Consider the following 19,834-nt stretch of genomic DNA (forward strand, 5'->3'; position numbering starts at 1 on the left):
ATGAAGACTTCCTTTGTGCTTCTTTGTGTTCTGTATTGTCACCCTCTATTGTTAATACTCTCATCTCATTTTAGGAAAGCCAGCCTTTCTCAGCTGTGATAGACACCAGTGTGGGAGTCGTGTAGCAAAGTCTGATATTCCACTGGAAGAAAAAAGCAAGCCGTTGTGGCCCAGTGTTTTGTAAAGATTTTTTTACTATTATTAATTTTAAGTTTTCATATTTATTTTTTATATATGGTTGCACTGGGTCTTTGTTACTGTGAGCAGGCTTTCTCTAGTTGTGGTGAGAGGGGGCTAGTCTTTGCTGTGGTGCAAGGGCCTTTCACTGAGGTGGCTTCTCTTGCTACGAAGCATGGACTCTAGGTGCCCGGGCTTCAGTGGTTGCGGCACAAGAGCTCAGTAGTTGTGGCGCGTGGGCTTAGTTGCTCCAAGGCATGTGGAATCTTTCCGAATGGAACCCATCTCCCCTACGTTGGCAGGCAGATTCTTATCCATTGTGCCACCAGGGAAGTCCTGGCCCAGTGCTTTGTGATGAGCTCTCCCCTCCCCATCAGCAACAAGAACATCTTATTTTTAAGTGTCAGAATGTTCTTGGTAGTCAAGAGAGAAATTAAAACAAACCCCTACAGGATAACCATCTTCAGAGATATCCAGCAATATACCCAGAATTACCCATAGTTCTTCTATCTGATGGACTTGGTCTTCTTGATGAAAATAAAATAGGCTGTTACATGTTATTATTGCTATAGCCTTCATTATTGAAATTGGATACCATACTTCACTTCTCAGGAAACACTAACTAATGGGAGTAATTATCCCCCTGAAGAGTATGTGGTGCAGCAGATAGAGCCTGGACTCTTGGATTAGAAGATAAGCAGGGTATCTATTTCCACAGAGCTGCTATTAACTTCTGTTTTTATCCAGTTCAGATGGGTGTACAATACTTTGTTCTCAAGCAAGGAGACTGGACAGAATTATCAGGCAGAATTTAAATAACTTGGTTCATCCAACCAAGACAGACTTTCCTTTCTAGAAAAAGCCTACTCCTACCCTGATCTATGTAAAACTCCAATCCTGTATCCCACTACCAAATATGGCACGCACAAGGATTCAGACACCTCTCTGAGGAGGAATGAGTACCACAGAAAGTGAAAGAAAGTGAAGTCGCCCAGTCATGTCCGACTCTTGGCGACCCCATGGACTGTAGCCTACCAGGCTCCTCTGTCCATGGGATTTTCCAGACAAGGGTACTGGAGTGGGGTGCCATTTCCTTCTTCAGGGGATCTTCCCAACCCAGGGGTCGAACCCGGGTTTCCTGCATTGCAGGCAGATGCTTTACCATCTGAGCCACCAGGGAAGCCAATGAGTACCATGAACCTTCACTAATCCAGTCAATTCAATTCCCCTTTAGTGGAAATTAAGATCTCAAAAACACATGGTGACAGTTCTGCTTTCTAGTCTTTCATAGAAATTATACCTTTAGCTCTATATTCTAGTTATCTCTGACAGAGGAAGTGAACAACTGGTCAAGTACTAGAGTTGCCACAGAGCAGGGAGTTAGAGTGGAAAGAATAGATTGATGACTAGGTGATACACTAAGTAAGAAATGGGCTTGAGACTTTTTGGTAAGTCAGACAGGGATGCTTAAATGGGCAGGAGAGCTATTTGTTTTGGAAATTACTTGCAAACTTCTAATTGTACTATATGGAGTTATGTGAACCTGGGACAGAGTGAAAAACAGTTCATAGAATTTCAGAGCTGGAAGAAATCTTTCATGTCATCTAGCCAAATTTCCCAAGAGATGCCTGAAAACCCTGTACAGACTCAATTTACTAGAAAATGTTTCTCATTTCAAAAGTTTTCTCAAAGAAAACTCCACAGAGACATTTACAAATAACCCCATGAATTATAGTTCTGATTATTACTTCACAACCAACCCTGGGAAAGTCGCTTCATTTTTGCTGGTCTTTGCTCAAAACATGCCCTTGGGCAAGTCACTTCACCTCTCTGGATATTAGTTTCCTTATCTATAAACAACAACCCAGTTCTGTCTTGCCTGCCCCTCAGGGTGGATAACGGGCTCAAGAAGATGATAGAAGTGCAAAGTCTTGGTAACCACTGGATAGGCTGTATTTTCTAAAACATAAGAAGCCTTGCTACCAACACCTTCATTCCCCTGCCTGTGACCTCCCCTTGCTAAGCAAGAGTAGCAATGTGTCATCCCTCTCCATTCTATTAAGATGTTTCTCCCCCTTGCCCATAATTCTTCCCCATAGAGTTTACCCACAGATGTGTCCCTTCACAAACATTCTCCAAGGGGCCCTGTGTCTTTTTCGTGAAAGACAATGATTGGATTTGTGCAAGTCACAGAGTCTGCGAGGGAACAAGTCGCATGCGTACAGGGAGGCTTTCAGTGGGAGCAACTGCAGGCCTCCTGCTTTTCCACCCATCCTCTGACCAGTGCCTCTTGGCCCTCAGCCTCTGTGAGCGTGGGTGAACCCTGAGGAGCGAGGCAGCAACCACACAGAGGACCCTCCTAGCAGAACCTCATAATGGCACAGATGGGTGTTCTTTCTAACAGGCATTTAGTAAGTGTTTGTTATGAGTCAGGTCCTGTGCTTGCCGCCAGGGGTAAAAGATGAGTCAGACATGCTGCCCGCCCTTGAGACCTCACAGTTTAGTGGGAGAAACCAACTCAGGAGTGCTATGTACAGGCTATGTTATGACCAATGCCCCCACAGTGTTTGGGAACAACTGATGGATCCCTTGAGTCTGTCTGAGGGCAGGGTGGGCTTCTCAGAGGCTGTAAGATTAAAATCTAAATAAGGGTGTAGACATTCTCCAGGGGGATTAAAGGTGGTGGGGGTAGGGGAGCATTTCAGACAGGAAGAGCTGCGAGGATACAAAGGCAGAGGGATGTGAGAGGGCAACTTGGTTCTGGGTGCAGTAACAGAGGAGCCGACATGTGAGCTACACATCAGAGATTGAAAGGACCTGAATCCCAAGGGCTAGCTGGGGGCCCAAGGAGGAGCCTTTATGACACTGTGGGGTTCCAGGAAGTAGAATGTCATGGTCAGCTTAAGTTCTTAGAGCATTATGGGGGCTGGGTGAGAAAAGACAGAGAAGGTAAATTTACTGAGGGTGTTAGAGGAAAGGACAGATTCTAGACAGATTTAGAAGGTAGAATTGATAGATCTTATGAGAAATTCCAAGAGCAACAGCACAGGAAATTAAAAGAGAAAGAAGGCAGACTGAAAATTTTGTGAGGGCCCACAGGTAAGATAACAACATATCTTGGATCAAGCAAATAACACTCCCTGATTTCCATTTCTTGACTGCCTGGCTGAGATGGCCTATGTAATGTTTATGGACAGGAGGTCAAAAGCTTTCATCACAAATTATTTTTAAAGCTACAGTGGTGGAGTCAGCAGTCCTGGCTGGCTAGGCCAGAGTTCCTCATCCTTCCCTTCCTGTCCCATGAGTCTTAGCCCCAAAGCTAATTGTTTCATCCAGGAGGATGCCCTCCCCTGATAGAGAAAGGCCACATTTTGTTTGTGCTGTGCTGTGCTTAGTCACTTCAGTCACGTTCGACTCTTTGCAACCCCATGGACTGTAGCCCACCAGGCTCCTTTGTCCATGGGGATTTTCCAAGCAAGAACACTGGAGTGGGTTGCCATGCCCTCCTCCAGGGGATCTTCCCAACCCAGGGATTGAATCCAGGTCTCCCGCATTGCAGGCGGATTCTTTACCATCTGAGCCACCAGAGAAGCCCATGAATACTGGAGTGGGTAGCCTATCCCTTCTCCAGGGAATCTTCCCAACCCAGGAATCAAACCAAGGTCTCCTGCATGTCAGGTGGATTCTTTGCCAGCTGAGCTACCAGGGAAGCCACACATTTTGGTTAAGGATTGACAAATAACTGTGCCAGGATTGCCATACTAAGTACTGCCTAGACCCATGCATGACCACTAACTGTGTAACTCAGAATGTTTGGCAGTCTATAGCATACACTCACAGATCATACATGTGGTGAATTCCCAGAAGAAGTGATGTTTGCGCTGGGTCATAAAGGGGAAAACAAAGAGAATATAAGTACATTACAATGATATCCTACCTGTCCTGGCCCTTATTTATTTATTTATTGGCCACATCATGAAGCATGTGGGATCTTTGTTCTCCAGTCAGGGATTGAACCAGCACCATCTGCATTAGAAGCACAGAGTCTTAACCTCTGAACTACCGGGGAAGTATTAGCCCTTTTTAAGAAGTACATCTAGAATGTTCTAGACCAGAACTGTCCAATAGGAATTTCTACAATGTTGGGAATATTCTTCTGTATGATCCAATATGGTAGCCATGAGTCACATGTGGCTTTTGAACACTCTAAATATGGCTAATGTGACTAAAGAACTGATATTTTGAATTTAATTTTTATGAATGTTAATTTAAATAGCTACCTGTAGCTAGTGGCTATCAAGTTGGACGGCACAGCTCTGGAGCCCACTTAGCAAGCTGAGATTCTGTTTCACGTGGTCTTTCTTTGCTTCACTCCTTATGCCCATCTCTGTTCTCTTCTGCCTAGCCCCTCCAGTTTGATGTACTAATTGACTAACTCCTAACTTCCAACATTGGTCCTGTTTCCTGGTTATTGATTTCCTCTGTCTCTCATCAGAGCAGAGCCCTGGACTATCTTCCATGTGACTCATACCTTAATACCCCCCCCAGCCTGTGTTGGTGTGTTGGCCCAGAGAAAATAGCTTCAGAGAACCTGTTTTCCCACGCTGGGCCCTTCACCAGGCCTATCCACTCCCTCCCATCTTTTTCTGTTTCTTTTCTAGGTCGCTTTAATCGGCCAGCTAGTAACCTGGAATATCCTTCGGTGTTTTCCCTCCCTGCCAGCTTGAGTTAGAGTTGAATTGAGGTGTGCATATTTGGATGGGGAAGGAGAGAGACATAACTGGTTGAATAAATACTTTGATTTCAGGTCTCTGAAAATAGGTGAAGAGCTCCATCCTGAGACCTCTCCTGTCAGCTTTGATTTATAAACAGATAGCAATATCGATAGGTTGATTACTACACCTGTTGATGGAAAGGATTGATTCAGGACACAAAAAAGGTTCTTGATAGACCAAAGCACTGGGCCAAATTTAACAAGATGTAATGTAATGGTGATAAATCTCAGGTCCTGTTTTGGGGTCTAAATGGCTAATTGCCTAAGTACCAATATATGGCTTAAAAGATTTGGTAGTTTTAGCTAATCAGGAATCAGTGATGGATAATGAGAGAGACAATATACTCTGGGAAAGCACGAATGGAATCACATCCAACAGAGACCTACTGATTTCCACCCTGACCAGACCACACCGGGATCGTTGCTTCAGGTTCTGAACGCCTCACTGTTTTTATTTCAAGAGGGGACACTGACAAGTTGAATCACCACAGTGGTAAAGGGACTGGTAACCTGTCCCATAAGGACCTGGGACAATTGAGCCTTACAAGAGCAGACCGTGGGGACAATGTCACTGTCCTAAATCTCTACAGGATAGTCACAGGACAGAAAGCAGACATGTTTTACATGGCTCCAGAGGGCAGAGCAAAAACAGACAAGTGAAAACTCGAGCAGATTCTAGCTCAGAATGAGGAAAATGTTTCCAATTGACAAAACTGTGATTCAGGTGGTTTATCCTCTGCAGAGGCGAAGTTTGTTAGAGACCCTGGAGAAATGATGTTAAACAGGCCCCAGAGCCAGTCTGCTCGGATATTGATTGTCTCCGCAGTGATGGATAACTAATTCAAAATGTGTAGGCTGTGTATGTGCTAACCCATTTAGCTTTCAGGTTCTATATTAAGTGTCACTCCTCTCATTCTAGCTCAGCATTCTCAGTAAATAACCTTCGTTCCTTGTATGTGGGAAACAGGTTTCAAGCATGGAGTCTCTAGCACCAAGCAAATTGGCAACATAATTTTAGCTCCTGAGCAAAATGGGTCTCACAATAGCATCAGTTTGGTGTGCACATTAACATTTGAATATGCTGTATAATAAGCGTGCTAATTACTCTGAGAAGAATACTTGAAGAATAAAATAAGCTTTGATCATTAGAGGAGAAAGGGGCTAGCAATTTACGGCATGGCTGCTGCTTGATATTCAAAAGTACATGACAGCTCTCGTCGCAGGTAACAGGTAATTACTGTGATTATAAAATGTAATGACAGCTGCAAGAAGTGATCAGAAGTTTATTGGAAATCAGTTTGTGGTACAGTTGGTTTTTAATCACATTTAGATTTATTACTCATAAAAATGTGTCCTCATTTGATGGTTTGGTTCCTTCAAGCAGTTCGAACATAAATCCACTGCTATTACTAATCTCAGCTTTGTAGGAAGTAGCCAAGTTTTCATCGTGAAGCTGAGGTGGGGAGGCCTCAGGTTGGATATGGGAACATGATCATCACTTTGTGCTGGGACAGAAACTGTCATGGGGAGCTGGCTGACACCCCACACCCTGAATGACCTAGACCAGCGGTTTTGAGAGTCTGCTCTGCAGACCTCTGGGGAATCGTGATACTCTTTCAGGGGGTCCATAAGGTCAAAATTATTTTCATAATAATATTAAGATGTTAGTTGGCTTTTTCACTGTATTGAAAGACTTCAAATTATATGACTCAACTTATATAAAATCTGTGTGTGTGTGTGTGTGTGTTAGTCGCTCAGTTGTGTCCGACTGTCTTTACAATCCCATGGACTGTAGCCCTCCAGGCTCCCATGGGACACGCCCATGGGATTGTCCATGGGATTCTCCAGGAGAGAAAACTGGAGTGGGTTGCCATTTCCTGAGAGGCATTTATAGAGACTGCTCTGTTACTAATCTCAGCTTTGTAGGAAGTGGCCGAGTTTTCATTGAAAATGAGAAGCTGAGGCGGGGAGGCCTCAGGTTGGATATGGAGACATGACCATCACTTTGTGCTGGTAAGGAGTTTCCAGGGGCTAGGGGAGGCCAGAAGGGGGAGTGACTGCTTAATGGGTATGGGGTTTCCTTCAGCAGGGAATGAAAATGTTTTGGAACTAGGTAGTGGTGGTGGTTGCACAACTAAATGCTACTAAATTGTCTCTTTTTATATGGTTAAAATGGTGAATTTTGTTATATTTTACAACAATTAAAAAAATAAAAAAGGAAAGGTTGCATATTAAAGGAAGCGAAAGGGGAGTTCCCTGGCAGTCCAGTGGAAGCTCCTGGCCTCTGGAGCTTCCACTGCAGGAGGAATGGGTTTGATCCCTGGTCAGGGAACTAAAATCCCACATGCCACAAGGCACAGCCCCCCCAAAATAAAATAAAAAATAAAAGAAGCATTAGAGCTTCTTTCCATCCAGAATATTAAAGCTGCTGGAGGGTTTTCTAACCCTGAAAGTTCTCTTTGCTAGGTCTTTCAATAGCTGTAACTCTGAAAGTATGAAACATTTGTCCTTATTCCCCTAACATGCTAAGCCCTTCAAAACTACTTCTTTGAACTTTGCCTAATGCTAGTCTATACTTGAAATATCCTTTCTCTCAACCTGGAAGGCTACGACCTGTTGTTTGAAGTCCATTTAAAAAGACATTCCCTTCAACTGCTGAAGCCTGCATGCCCTAAAGCCCATGTTCCACAACGAGAGAATCCACTGCAGGGACAAGCCTTCAGAGCGCAGCAGAGTAACTACCCCCAAACCCCACGCAGCAGCAAAGACCCAGCAAAGCCATAAATAAATAAAATTCTTATTTTTTAAATGACATTCCCTTGATGAAATCTTCCTGGGCCTCCACCCCCAACCCCACCCCAGAAAATTTGGTTCCTTCCCTCAGTCTAGGTTCTTACAGAGCTTTGGTTGTGTTCCTTATGTGGTATTCCTGACATAAGATCTTGTCACCTTGTATCACAGTTACAATACATAACACCACTTTTTGTCTCTCTTAAAAGGTATTTCTTGACAGTATCTTCTTCTTATCTCTGAAGCCCAGTACACACACACACAGAGCGCTCTCCAAATGTACTAATTAATAACTTTATGTTAAGTACTTTTCAAAAGGCTTTATAAACCTTGACTACTTTAATCCTTATAACTTTATATACATTTTATAGATGGTTAAACTGAGGAAAGAAATACTTTAGGACATGAAAAGATGTTAAAACAGCAAAACAGTGTGACAGCAAAACCACATGACGGCATTTGGTGTCACACATGGGTCCTGGTTGGTGCTCAGTAAATGGCTGTTTATCTGACTGAGTAAAAAATGTTGCCTGCCACATCAGTAAACACGGATGTTGCAGCCATCAAACTAGCACCTTATAGCACCCCAATGGTGAGCCCTGAGGGAACTCAGGATACAAACCAGATGCCAGCTATCAAGCCAGCAGCCTCTGCAGCCACTTGCAATGGTGTGCCCTGAGGAGACTCAGGATAGGAAAACCCAGGGCACTGGTCACAGGAAAGTTGGGGTGCCTATCAAAGGAATTATTTCACTGAGCTCAGACTTCTGCATCTTCCCACACACAGAGAAGTATTAAATTCATTAACTTGAGTTGTCTGGTTTTCTTTCATTAATAATAATATTTTGGACTTCCCTGGCAGTCCAGTGGTTAAGACTCTGTGATTCCAATGCAGAGGGCATGGGTTCCATCCCTGAACATGAGTTTGAGCAAACTCTGGGAGATAGTGAAGGACAGGGAACCCTGGCATGCTGCAGTTCATGGGGTTGTAAAGAGTTGATCATGACTTAGTGACTGCACAACAAATCTTTAGAAGTTCCGACTATCTGCTCTTTGTTGCAAATACTCCTGTATATCCTAGCTCCTCCTCCCTTACCTCCTCAGAGCAATCTCACTGATATCTGAGAGGCTCTGTCCTGGGCTTAAAGCTCTGTTTTGTCTGCCAAATAAAACATAATTCTTTCTTTCTTTTTTTTTTTTTAGTCGCTCAGTTGTGTTCAACTCTTTTGTGACCCCCCTGGACTGTAGCCCCCCAGGCTCCTCTGTTCATGGGATTTCCCAGGCAAGAATACTGGAGTGGGTTGCCATTTCCTTCTCCATAAAACATAATTCTTGACTTTTAGGTTGTGTATATTTTTCAGTTGACATGATAAAAGAAAAAATGGCTAATATATTAAGTAAATGAAAGGATTCATTCTCGTGACTTGTTAAATATTTCCATATATTTTTTAGACCTCATAGCATGTGAGACCTTGGAGAGACCTTGGTTGTCTCCTCATGCAAGTTGGAGATTGGGCAGGGGGAACTCCAAGGTGACCCGGTGGAAGAAATATGGATCTGGAGCCTAAGAGGTGAGATTAGGAGTAGTAGAGCAGAGTGCTTAAAATAATAAAGAGAGAAAGGGCAGCTTTAAATCATTATCAACCAGCATTTAAGAAACCCCCTACCCAGAAGAAAGAGAAAGGCCAGAGAACTAGGAGATGGGAGAGTCCCAGAGTAGTGCAAGCTGCCCCAAGACATGCATTATCAACGGGTGATACAAAGAGTTTCAAATTAAAGAGCACTTCAAGGCTTCCCAACAAAACCAGCTGCCTTGACTTGTCCAATCCCACCCTGATGGGTCTCCCCAGAGGCAACTACTGCCAACGTTTTCAGCTATTTCTTCTGATGTTTACCTCGTATTTATAGACACATGCTTCTGTTCTATGCTTTCGTTTTTTCCACTTTAGATATTATCTATTGACTATTATTAGAAGATTAGGATTTAGTTCTCTTCTAGCACCTCTAAAAGCTGAGTGGGCACTAGTAAGCTGAAAACCAAGTGACCCATCTTAACGAGAGGCAACTGCTACTCAGCACGTTATTGCTAGAGAATGCAGCTCCCCATTGGCAGAATGTACCAAAGTAACACTGACACTTATGTTCATATCAGATCAGATCAGTAGCTCAGTTGTGTCCGACTCTTTGCAACCCCATGAATCGCAGCACACCAGGCCTCCCTGTCCAAAACTAACTCCCCAAGTTCACTGAGACTCAGGTCCATCGAGTCAGTGATGCCATCCAGCCATCTCATCCTCTGTCATCCCCTTCTCCTCCTGCCCCCAATCCCTCCCAGCATCAGAGTGTTTTCCAATGAGTCAAATCTTCACATGAGGTGGCCAAAGTACTGGAGTTTCAGCTTTAGCATCATTCCTTCCAAAGAAATCCCAGGGCTGATGTCCTTCAGAATGGACTGGTTGGATCTCCTTGCTGTCCTAGCGACTCTCGAGTCTTCTCCAACACCACAGTTCAAAAGCATCAATTCTTCGGTGCTCATCCTTCTTCACAGTCCAACTCTCACATCCATACACGACCACAGGAAAAACCATAGCCTTGACTAGACGGACCTTTGTTGGCAAAGTAATGTCTCTGCTCTTGAATATACTGTCTAGGTTGGTCATAACTTTCCTTCCAAGGAGTAAGCGTCTTTTAATTTCATGGCTGCAGTCATCATCTGTAGTGATTTTGGAGGCCAGAAAAATAAAGTCTGACATTGTTTCCACTGTTTCCCCATCTATTTCCCATGAAGTGGTGGGACTGGATGCCATGATCTTCGTTTTCTGAATGTTGAGCTTTAAGCCAACCTTTTCAGTCTCCACTTTCACTTTCATCAAGAGGCTTTTTAGTTCCTCTTCACTTTCTGCCATAAGGGTGGTGTTATCTGCATATCTGAGGTTATTTATATTTCTCCCGCCAATCTTGATTCCAGCTTGTGTTTCTTCCAGTCCAGCGTTTCTCATGATGTACTCTGCATATAAGTTAAACAAGGTGACAACATACAGCCTTGACGAACTCCTTTTCCTATTTGGAACCAGTCTGTTGTTTCATGTCCAGTTCTGACTGTTGCTTCCTGACCTGCATACAAATTTCTCAAGAGGCAGATCAGGTGTTCTGGTATTCCCATCTCTTTCAGAATTGTCCACAGTTTATTGTGATCCACACAGTCAAAGGCTTTGGCATAGTCAACAAAGCAGAAATAGATGTTTTTCTGGAATTCTCTTGCTTTTTCCATGATCCAGCAGATGTTGGCAATTTGATCTCTGGTTCCTTTGCCTTTTCTAAAACCAGCTTGAACATCAGGAAGTTCACGGTTCACATATTGCTGAAGCCTGGCTTGGAGAATTTTGAGCATTACTTTTCTAGCGTGTGAGATGAGTGCAATTGTGCAGTAGTTTGAGCATTCTTTGGCATTGCCTTTCTTTGGGATTGGAATGAAAACTGACCGTTTCCAGTCCTGTGGCCACTGCTGAGTTTTCCAAATTTGCTGGCATATTGAGTGCGGCACTTTCACAGCATCATCTTTCAAGATTTGGAATAGCTCAACTGGAATGCCATAACCTCCACTAGCTTTGTTCGTAGTGATGCTTTCTAAGGCCCACTTGACTTCACATTCCGGGATGTCTGGCTCTAGTCAGTGATCACACCATCGTGATTATCTGGGTCATGAAGATGTTTTTTGTACAGTTCTTCTGTGTATTCTTGCCACCTCTTCTTAATATCTTCTGCTTCTGTTAGGTCCATACCATTTCTGTCCTTTATCAAGCTCATCTTTGCATGAAATGTTCCTTTGGTATCTCTGATTTTTTTGAAGAGATCCCTAGTCTTTCCCATTCTGTTGTTTTCCTCTATTTCTTTGCATTGATCACTGAAGAAGGCTTTCTTATCTCTTCTTGCTATTCTTTGGAACTCTGCATTCAGATGCTTATATCTTTCCTTTTCTCCTTTGCTTTTTGCTTCTCTTCTTTTCACAGCTATTTGTAAGGCCTCCCCAGACAGCCATTTTGCTTTTTTGCATTTCTTTTCTATGCGAATGGTCTTGATCCCTGTCTCCTGTACAATGTCACGAACCTCATTCCATAGTTCATCAGGCACTCTATCTATCAGATCTAGGCCCTTAAATCTATTTCTCACTTCCACTGTATAATCATAAGGGATTTGATTTAGGTCATACCTGAATGGTCTAGTGGTTTTCCCTACTTTCTTCAATTTAAGTCTGAATTTGGCAATAAGGAGTTCATGGTCTGAGCCACAGTCAGCTCCTGGTCTTGTTTTTGCTGACTGTATAGAGCTTCTCTATCTTTGGCTGCAAAAAATATAATCAGTCTGATTTTGGTGTTGACCATCTGGTGATGTCCATGTGTAGAGTCTTCTCTTGTGTTGTTGGAAGAGGGTGTTTACTATGACCAGTGCATTTTCTTGGCAAAACTCTATCAGTCTTTGCCCTGCTTCATTCCGTATTCCAAGGCCAAATTTGCCTGTTATTCCGGGTGTTTCTTGACTTCCTACTTTTGCATTCCAGTCCCCTATAATGAAAAGGACATCTTTTTTGGGTGTTAGTTCTAAAAGGTCTTGTAGGTCTTCATAGAACCGTTCAACTTCAGCTTCTTCAGCATTACTGGTTGGGGCATAGACTTGGATTACTGTGATATTGAATGGTTTGCCTTGGAAACGAACAGAGATCATTCTGTCGTTTTTGAGACTGCATCCAAGTACTGCATTTCAGACTCTTTTGTTGACCATGATGGCCACTCCATTTCTTCTGAGGGATTCCTGCCCACAGTAGTAGATATAATGGTCATCTGAGTCAAATTCACCCATTCCAGTCCATTTCAGTTCGCTGATTCCTAGAATGTTGACATTCACTCTTGCCATCTCTTGTTTGACCACTTCCAATTTGCCTTGATTCATGGACCTGACATTCCAGGTTCCTATGCAATATTTCTCTTTACAGCATCGGACCTTGCTTCTATCACCAGTCACATCCATAGCTGGGTATTGTTTTTGCTTTGGCTCCATCCCTTCATTCTTTCTGGCGTTATTTCTCCACTGATCTCCAGTAGCATGCTGGGCACCTATTGACCTGGGAAGTTTCTCTTTCAATATCCTATCATTTTGCCTTTTCATACTGTTCATGGGGTTCTCAAGGCAAGAATACTGAAGTGGTTTGCCATTCCCTTCTCCAGTGCACCACATTCTGTCAAATCTCTCCACCATGACCCGCCCGTCTTGGGTTGCCCCACGGGCATGGCTTAGTTTCATTGAGTTAGACAAGGCTGTGGTCCTAGTGTGATTAGATTGACTAGTTTTCTGTGAGTATGGTTTCAGTGTGTCTGCCCTCTGATGCCCTCTTGCAATACCTACCGTCTTACTTGGGTTTCTCTTACCTTGGACGTGGGATATCTCTTCACGGCTGCTCCAGCAAAGCGCAGCCATTGCTCCTTACCTTGGACGAGGGTTATCTCCTCACTGCCGCGCTTCCTGACCTTCAACGTGGGATATATATGTTCATATACACATAATTAAAACACAGCCAGAAAACTGACTTAACGAAGTTCACATCAAAGTACCACATCCAAGTGTGTGGTGTTAGTCACTCAGTCATGTCCAACTGTTTGCAACCCCACGGACTGTAGCCCGCCAGTCTTCTCTGTCCATGGAATTCTCAGGCAAGAATACTGGAGTGGGTTGCCATTCCCTTCTCCAGGGGATCTTCCTGACCCAGGGATAAAACCCAGGTCTCCCACACTGCAGGAAGATTCTTTACTGTCTGAGCCACCAAGGAAGCCCATAGTGTTGTTTTGACTCAGCCCAGCACCCACGTCATCAAAGCTGACCTCGATGTGAGATGGTTCCAGACAAGCCCCAGCGCTGCTCAACCATATCCAGATAGATACAGGTCACTTCTGGGAGCCTTTCTCTCAGTGGTCCTAGCAAATCTCTGTGGACTTGTACCTGTAGGAGATATTATGGGGGTTTGCCCTGATCCCCTCTTCAGGGGAACACATCTGTCCCTTAGCTGCTGGGAATAGTCTTGCTCTCAGCCTCAGGAAACCATGCCCCCAAAGTTTTATAACCCCTCCCAGGGTGCAGCCTAAGGCCCATGACTGTCTGATGTGGGAACTCAAACATCTGGCCCCCTTACTTCAATCTGTGACAACTCTGAAGGGTCACCCGCATCCTTGAGTTCTCGGGGTCAGCTGAGACTTTGGTTGTAACTGCCACTGCACCTACTTTGCTGGTCAGTTTCTCTCCACACCCACCTCTGTCTTCTTCACATCCCGATCGGTAACCTTCTGTCTCAGTAAACCTTCAGCATCTAAGTCTCATCTCAGATTCTGTTCCCAAGGAACCCAATCTTACAACAGTGCTTGTTTCTGAATCAGTAAAGATGACAAAAGGTAGGATTATGCTGATGAATTCAGATAAGTTTGCATGCCATGTTCTAGAACCAGGGATGGGATCCACCTCTCCAACACACATAAGCTGAACAAGAGGGGATAGGGACTTTACTAAAGGGGGAAACTTTTGTTTACTTTACTAAAGGGGGAAACTTTTGTTTACTAAGGGAAGAATCATTGGTGAGGCAGCTACACAGATCTTTGGATCTATCAAGAGAAGTCAGAAACAGTTTATGTTAAAAAACAAAACAAAACATGCCTTTCTTTAAAGTTTGTTTTTTTAAAATGTGGACTATTCAAAAAGTCTTTATTGAATTTGATCCAATATTGTTTCTGTTTTTATGTTTTGGTTTTTGGGCCAAGAGGCATGTGGGATCCTAGTTCCCTGACTAAGGATTGAACTTGCACCCCTTCCATTGGAAATTGAAATCTTAACTACTCGACCGCCAGGAAAGTTCCCCTCATGATGTTTTGATGTTGAAATCTAATTGAAATATTTTGAAACATGGTCTAATACTGGCCCACATTTCAGAAGTTTGTAATCTTGGCCAGAGAGAACACAGGTGTATTTTGCAGCCCGGAGAGCTAAGTTGACACTAACGGTGATCATGAAGTCAAGATTTCAGCTCAACCCAAAAGGTTTCTTAATGATTTGAGCAATATGAAAATGCAATGAAGCACCTCAGGAGGTAGTGAGTTCCTTGGCACCAAAGGCCATTGTTTGAGTCTTGTTAGAATTTGAATTATATGATTTTTGGATTCCTATTCATTGATATCCATATAAAGTGCTGTATATACATATCACCCATATACTCTTCAGCTAACATCAATAGCAAACAGCAATGGGATTGCACCAATGGTTCTACTGAAACACAACTCAATTTCCTTTTCCTGGAAAACACACTGCACTTGACTCATGGCTTCTGGATACTTCAGCATCAAAGGAAATAAAAGGTGAAAAGAGAAGCATGTGTTTCATTGCCCTATTCTAGTCTTAGATACAAAAATGTCACCAGCAAATCCATTATGAAACCCTCTGTTGCTTAGAAATTAGCATTATATTCTAGGTATCAGCTGGAAGCATCTGAAAGATCATGCAGTCTTGCTCTTTCATTCAATAGGAGAAACCACAGAAAAGAGAAGGAACACACCTGAAAGACACAGCAAAGCCAGGACTAGAATCCAGATCTCTTTACTCTTGAAGGTGAGTTCTTGCTACAACCCCAAACCCATTATTTATTTATTGTCATTAAATTGCTATCGGCAAGTTATCCTGGAGTGATAGGACTTCTGGGCTAATGGACCTCAAGATTCCCACAGACAGGAGGTAGCCAGACTCTGTCTTTTTCAGCAGTCTAGAATGCCTAACCATTTATAGAGATAGTTTATTTGATTCTGTTTAGAATTTTTTGTAAAAGGTAATATGCACACATGGTTTAAAAAAAAGAGGTATACACTAAAAGTTTCACTCCCACTTCTTCCCCCAATACCTCTTCCCCTCCTATAGGTGATCTTTCTTATTAGTTTCTTGTGAATCATTATAAGAAATTTGAAATTACTTCCCCTGATTCTCAAAACCATCTTGGTAAGGTGGGGATATGCACTCACCTTCATTTTACCTATGAGGAAACCAAGACTTAGGGAGCCTCAGTGAATGAAAGAATGAAAAACTAACCAAATCCAAACTCAGTGTTTTTTCCAGAATGTCACTATGACTTTCAATAGCCCCACGATGTGTGGTAAGAGCTTAGCTACCAGGCCCAGGACGAAAGGCACAAGTGGGCCCAAAAGGCAGGTTGAGCTGCTGAACCAAAACCTCCTTACGTTTCCTAACACAACAGAGCCTGCAAAGGGAGTGATCAACCCAGGTCCTTCCTAAAGAGAAGAAGGACATACCAGGCAAATGACTACCTGGAAACAGCACTTGTTTCATCCTGCTCCTTCATCCCATACATCTGTCACAAAGCCCTGTCAAGCTTTCCTGTGAAATATTTACTCTATCTGTCCCTCCCTCTCTCTTTTCACAGCAAAAACACTGGTGTAGACTTCAGTTACCTTACATGTGGGTTGCTGTCACAGGCTTTTAATTGGTCTAGTGCACAAATAGCTTTAACCTAAATGAGCATGTATTACACCCAATTTCCATTTGTAACATGGATGTAAATTATGCTGGTCCTTTAAAAAGTCTATTTTGTAATCTTTCAACTCCATGCTGTGGAAACAAGCCCATTAGTGTGTCAGTGAAAAAAAAAAAAAGGTAACGTAAAGAAGACTTGCTCCAGCTCAGAAATAAAGCTAGTCATAAGAGAGAAGAGACTTGTTTAGAAAATGGATAACTAAATCACAATGTATCCATATTCTAGAATAGTACTCATAAAGAGAAATGAGCTACTATTTTACTCAACAACCCAGATGAATCTCAAAAATATGTTGAGTGAAAGAAGTCAGACACACAAGAGTACAGGTCATACGATTTCATTCGTATGAAGTCCCAAAACAGGCAAAATCGCCTCTTGGGGATATAATTGAGAACAAGGGTTGCCTCTGATGGGGCCCTGGAAGGAGTACACAGGGATGCTATAGCAATGTTTTCTGTCTTGACTGGGGTGCCAGTTACACAGTTGAACACCGTGGTTATAAGAAGCCAACTGAAGATTTTCCTGGTGGTCCAGTGGCTGAGACTCTGTGCTCCCAATGCAGAGGGCACAGGTTCAATCCCTGGTTGGGAAACTATGATCCCACATGCCGTGCAGCACAGCCAGAAGAATTTTTTTTTTTCAAATTTTTAAAAGTTACCCCAAAAGTCACCAATTGTAAGTTTAACATCTGTGCATTGTACTGTAATTATTCTTCAATTTAAGAGAGAAAGATAGGAGAAAAAGCAAGCGAGAGGGAAGCTGACCTTCTCAGGCTGTTGCAGAAAGGAGAACCGGATGTCCAAATACAGCGGCTTCAGAGTAATCCCTGCCCTCTCTCAGCTTCTCTCTAAAACACATTTGAATAAATTGGGAAATTAGGGATCTCCCAACACTGTACAAAACTTGAAAGAAATGTCATGCCAGAAACTTAGCAACATTTCTGCTCTTATAAAGTATGTGTTGCAGCTGGATGGAGCAAATCTGACCCAATTTTGAGCTCCTATGATGCCCACCTCCATTCCAGAAGCAGACCGCCTCAGAAAGGGTGGGGAGGCCCTTGGTTCCTCCCACACCATCTGTCCTCTGTGCTCTGGGGACTTCCAAGCCCTTTTGGAATAGATCTCAGGCAGGCAGAGCACCTTTTCCCAGCATCCATACCCACAGTCAGGAGCCACTTCTGCCAGCTTGCATGCCTTTTTTTTTTTTTTTTTTAAGGAGACTCTACTCACCCTTTTTATTTATTTATGATATGTACACACTACTTTATTTATTTAGTTTGGCTACACTGGGTCTTCATTGCTGTGCGCGGGCTTTTCTCTAGTTGCAGAGAGCGGGGGCTGCTCTCTAGCTGCAACGCCTGGGCTTCTCATTGCGGTTGCAGAGCACAGGCTCTAGGTGCATGGGCTTCCGTAGTTGCGGTACAGCGGCTCATCAGTTGTGACTTGTGGCCCTAGAGCATGCAGGCTTTAGTAGTTGTGGCAGGTGGGCTCAGTAGTTGCTCCACTACATGTGGGATCTTCCAGGGTCAGGGGTTGAACCCATGTCTCCTGCACATTCTAAGAGGTGGATCCTTTTCCTCAGAATTTCCTCAGGAGGCATCAAATGGTCCACTGTCTTCTAGTTACCCATGTTCTATTAAGCCTCATGCATTTTGATTTTTGAGCTTTTCGTTATAACTTTTTTCTCTCTTAGGACACTTGCATTTGTTTTTTCATTACAATATGCCTTGATGGGCCATTTCAGTCTGGAAATCCAAAGGAACTGTGTTGTATTATTGCTTGATAATTTCATCCTTTACAGCTATAGGTACTGAAAATACTGGCATTTGGAGGTCTCTCCATGGAAATGCCAGCTTGCTTCCTGATCACCGTGAAGTGATACCCACTAGTCTCTAAGACCTACCAGCACATCAGAGTTTCTGATCACCTTTTAAGTCCCTCTCTTGTAAATGTGAATGGATATTCAAGGATGACTACATACTCAGGAAAGACTTGTGAATATTAACAAAGAGAAACCACACTAAAACAGAGTTGGGAGGCCAGAAGGGGAGCTCTCATGTATGTACTACACAACATCAATATAGATCCTCACAGGTAGAGACCTCTTTTGCATCTCTGGGAGGAAGTGACACTATTATGCTGCCTTGGGAGGAAGAAAAATTTCTCCTTGCCTGGTAACATCTCAGCCAGTTTCCTCCAATGGACTTTTTGTTTTTAACAGCGCATCCCAATTTCTCCTTCTCTTCTTTTTCTTAACTGGACTTGCCAGTGGTTCACCACAGTTGCGTGTCCCAAGTTGCAATTCTTTGCTGGTTCCAAATAAATTCACTTTGCTGGTAAAATAACTGGCTGTTATTGTTGCCATTTAACAGACTCTAATACAAGAGCCAGAAATCTGAGCTAGTAAAAAGGAACTTGGAGGGGACTTCCTGGTAGTCCAGTGGTTAAGAATCCACCTTGTAATGCAGGGGACATGGGTTCAATCCCTGGTCCCACATTCTGTGAAGCAACTAAGCCTAAATGCCACAACTATAGAGTCCCTGTGCCATAATGAAAGATCCTGAGTGATACAATAAAGACCCTTTGTGCTGCAAATAAAACCCAACACAGCCAAATAACTACAATTTTTAAAAAAAGGAACTTGGAGAAAATGGAGACAATTCAGATATCAGAATAAAACTTATCTCCTCAAAGATAAGTGGTGTTACATCAATGAAATAAAAACAGGATGCTATAAAAATGAATAATTATAAAGACAAAAAAAGAGCCCTCCCTTGGAAATTACAGCTAAAATAAAACAAAATTTGGTTATCTTAGATGTTTACTCTTAAACCAGTCACTTCCCTCAGAAAAGAATCCTCCAATCTCCTGCCTTCAGAGATAGCTATTAGCATTCTGTAACTAAGTGGGGAAAGGGGAGTCAGAGGGGTACCTATATTTGGGATGTGGACTCCATTTTATCTTGTCTCTATTTCTTGAATTCTGATTAGTCAGATATTGGACCTCCTAGACTGATCCTTTGATTTTATTTGTCCTTTAGTATATTTCCTTATCTTTTTGTTCAGTTTCTGGGAAATTTCCCCCAACTTTATCTTTAAAGCCTTTTGAGGGTTTGGGAGAGTGTGGTGACAAGCCTTTGAGTTAAATTCACCACTGTTGCTGTTGTTCACTAAGTTGTGTCCCTTTGCAACCCCAGGGACTGTAGCATTCCAGGAATCCACCATGACTAACCGGAAATCCTTCTGATACCATTTTACATCTTGTCTGATTATCCAGTTGACTCTTGAACAACACAGGGGTTAGGGTTGCCTATCCTTCCTAAAGTTGAAAATCCATGTAAAACTTTAGAGTCAGCCCTCCATATCCAATTTACATCCATGGATTCAGTGAACCTTATATTGTATACAAATGTAATTCATATTTATAGAAAAAAATTCACATATAAGTGGTCCCACACAGTACAAGCCTGCACTGTTCAAGGGTCAACTGTGTATTCTTTGGGGGACGAATGATGAGAAAT

The sequence above is a fragment of the Bos grunniens genome, chromosome 8, assembly GCF_055505025.1.
Source record: "Bos grunniens cultivar Pamir isolate PY7600 chromosome 8, Bosgru_T2T1.0, whole genome shotgun sequence".
In the NCBI taxonomy this organism is placed as follows: domain Eukaryota; kingdom Metazoa; phylum Chordata; class Mammalia; order Artiodactyla; family Bovidae; genus Bos; species Bos grunniens.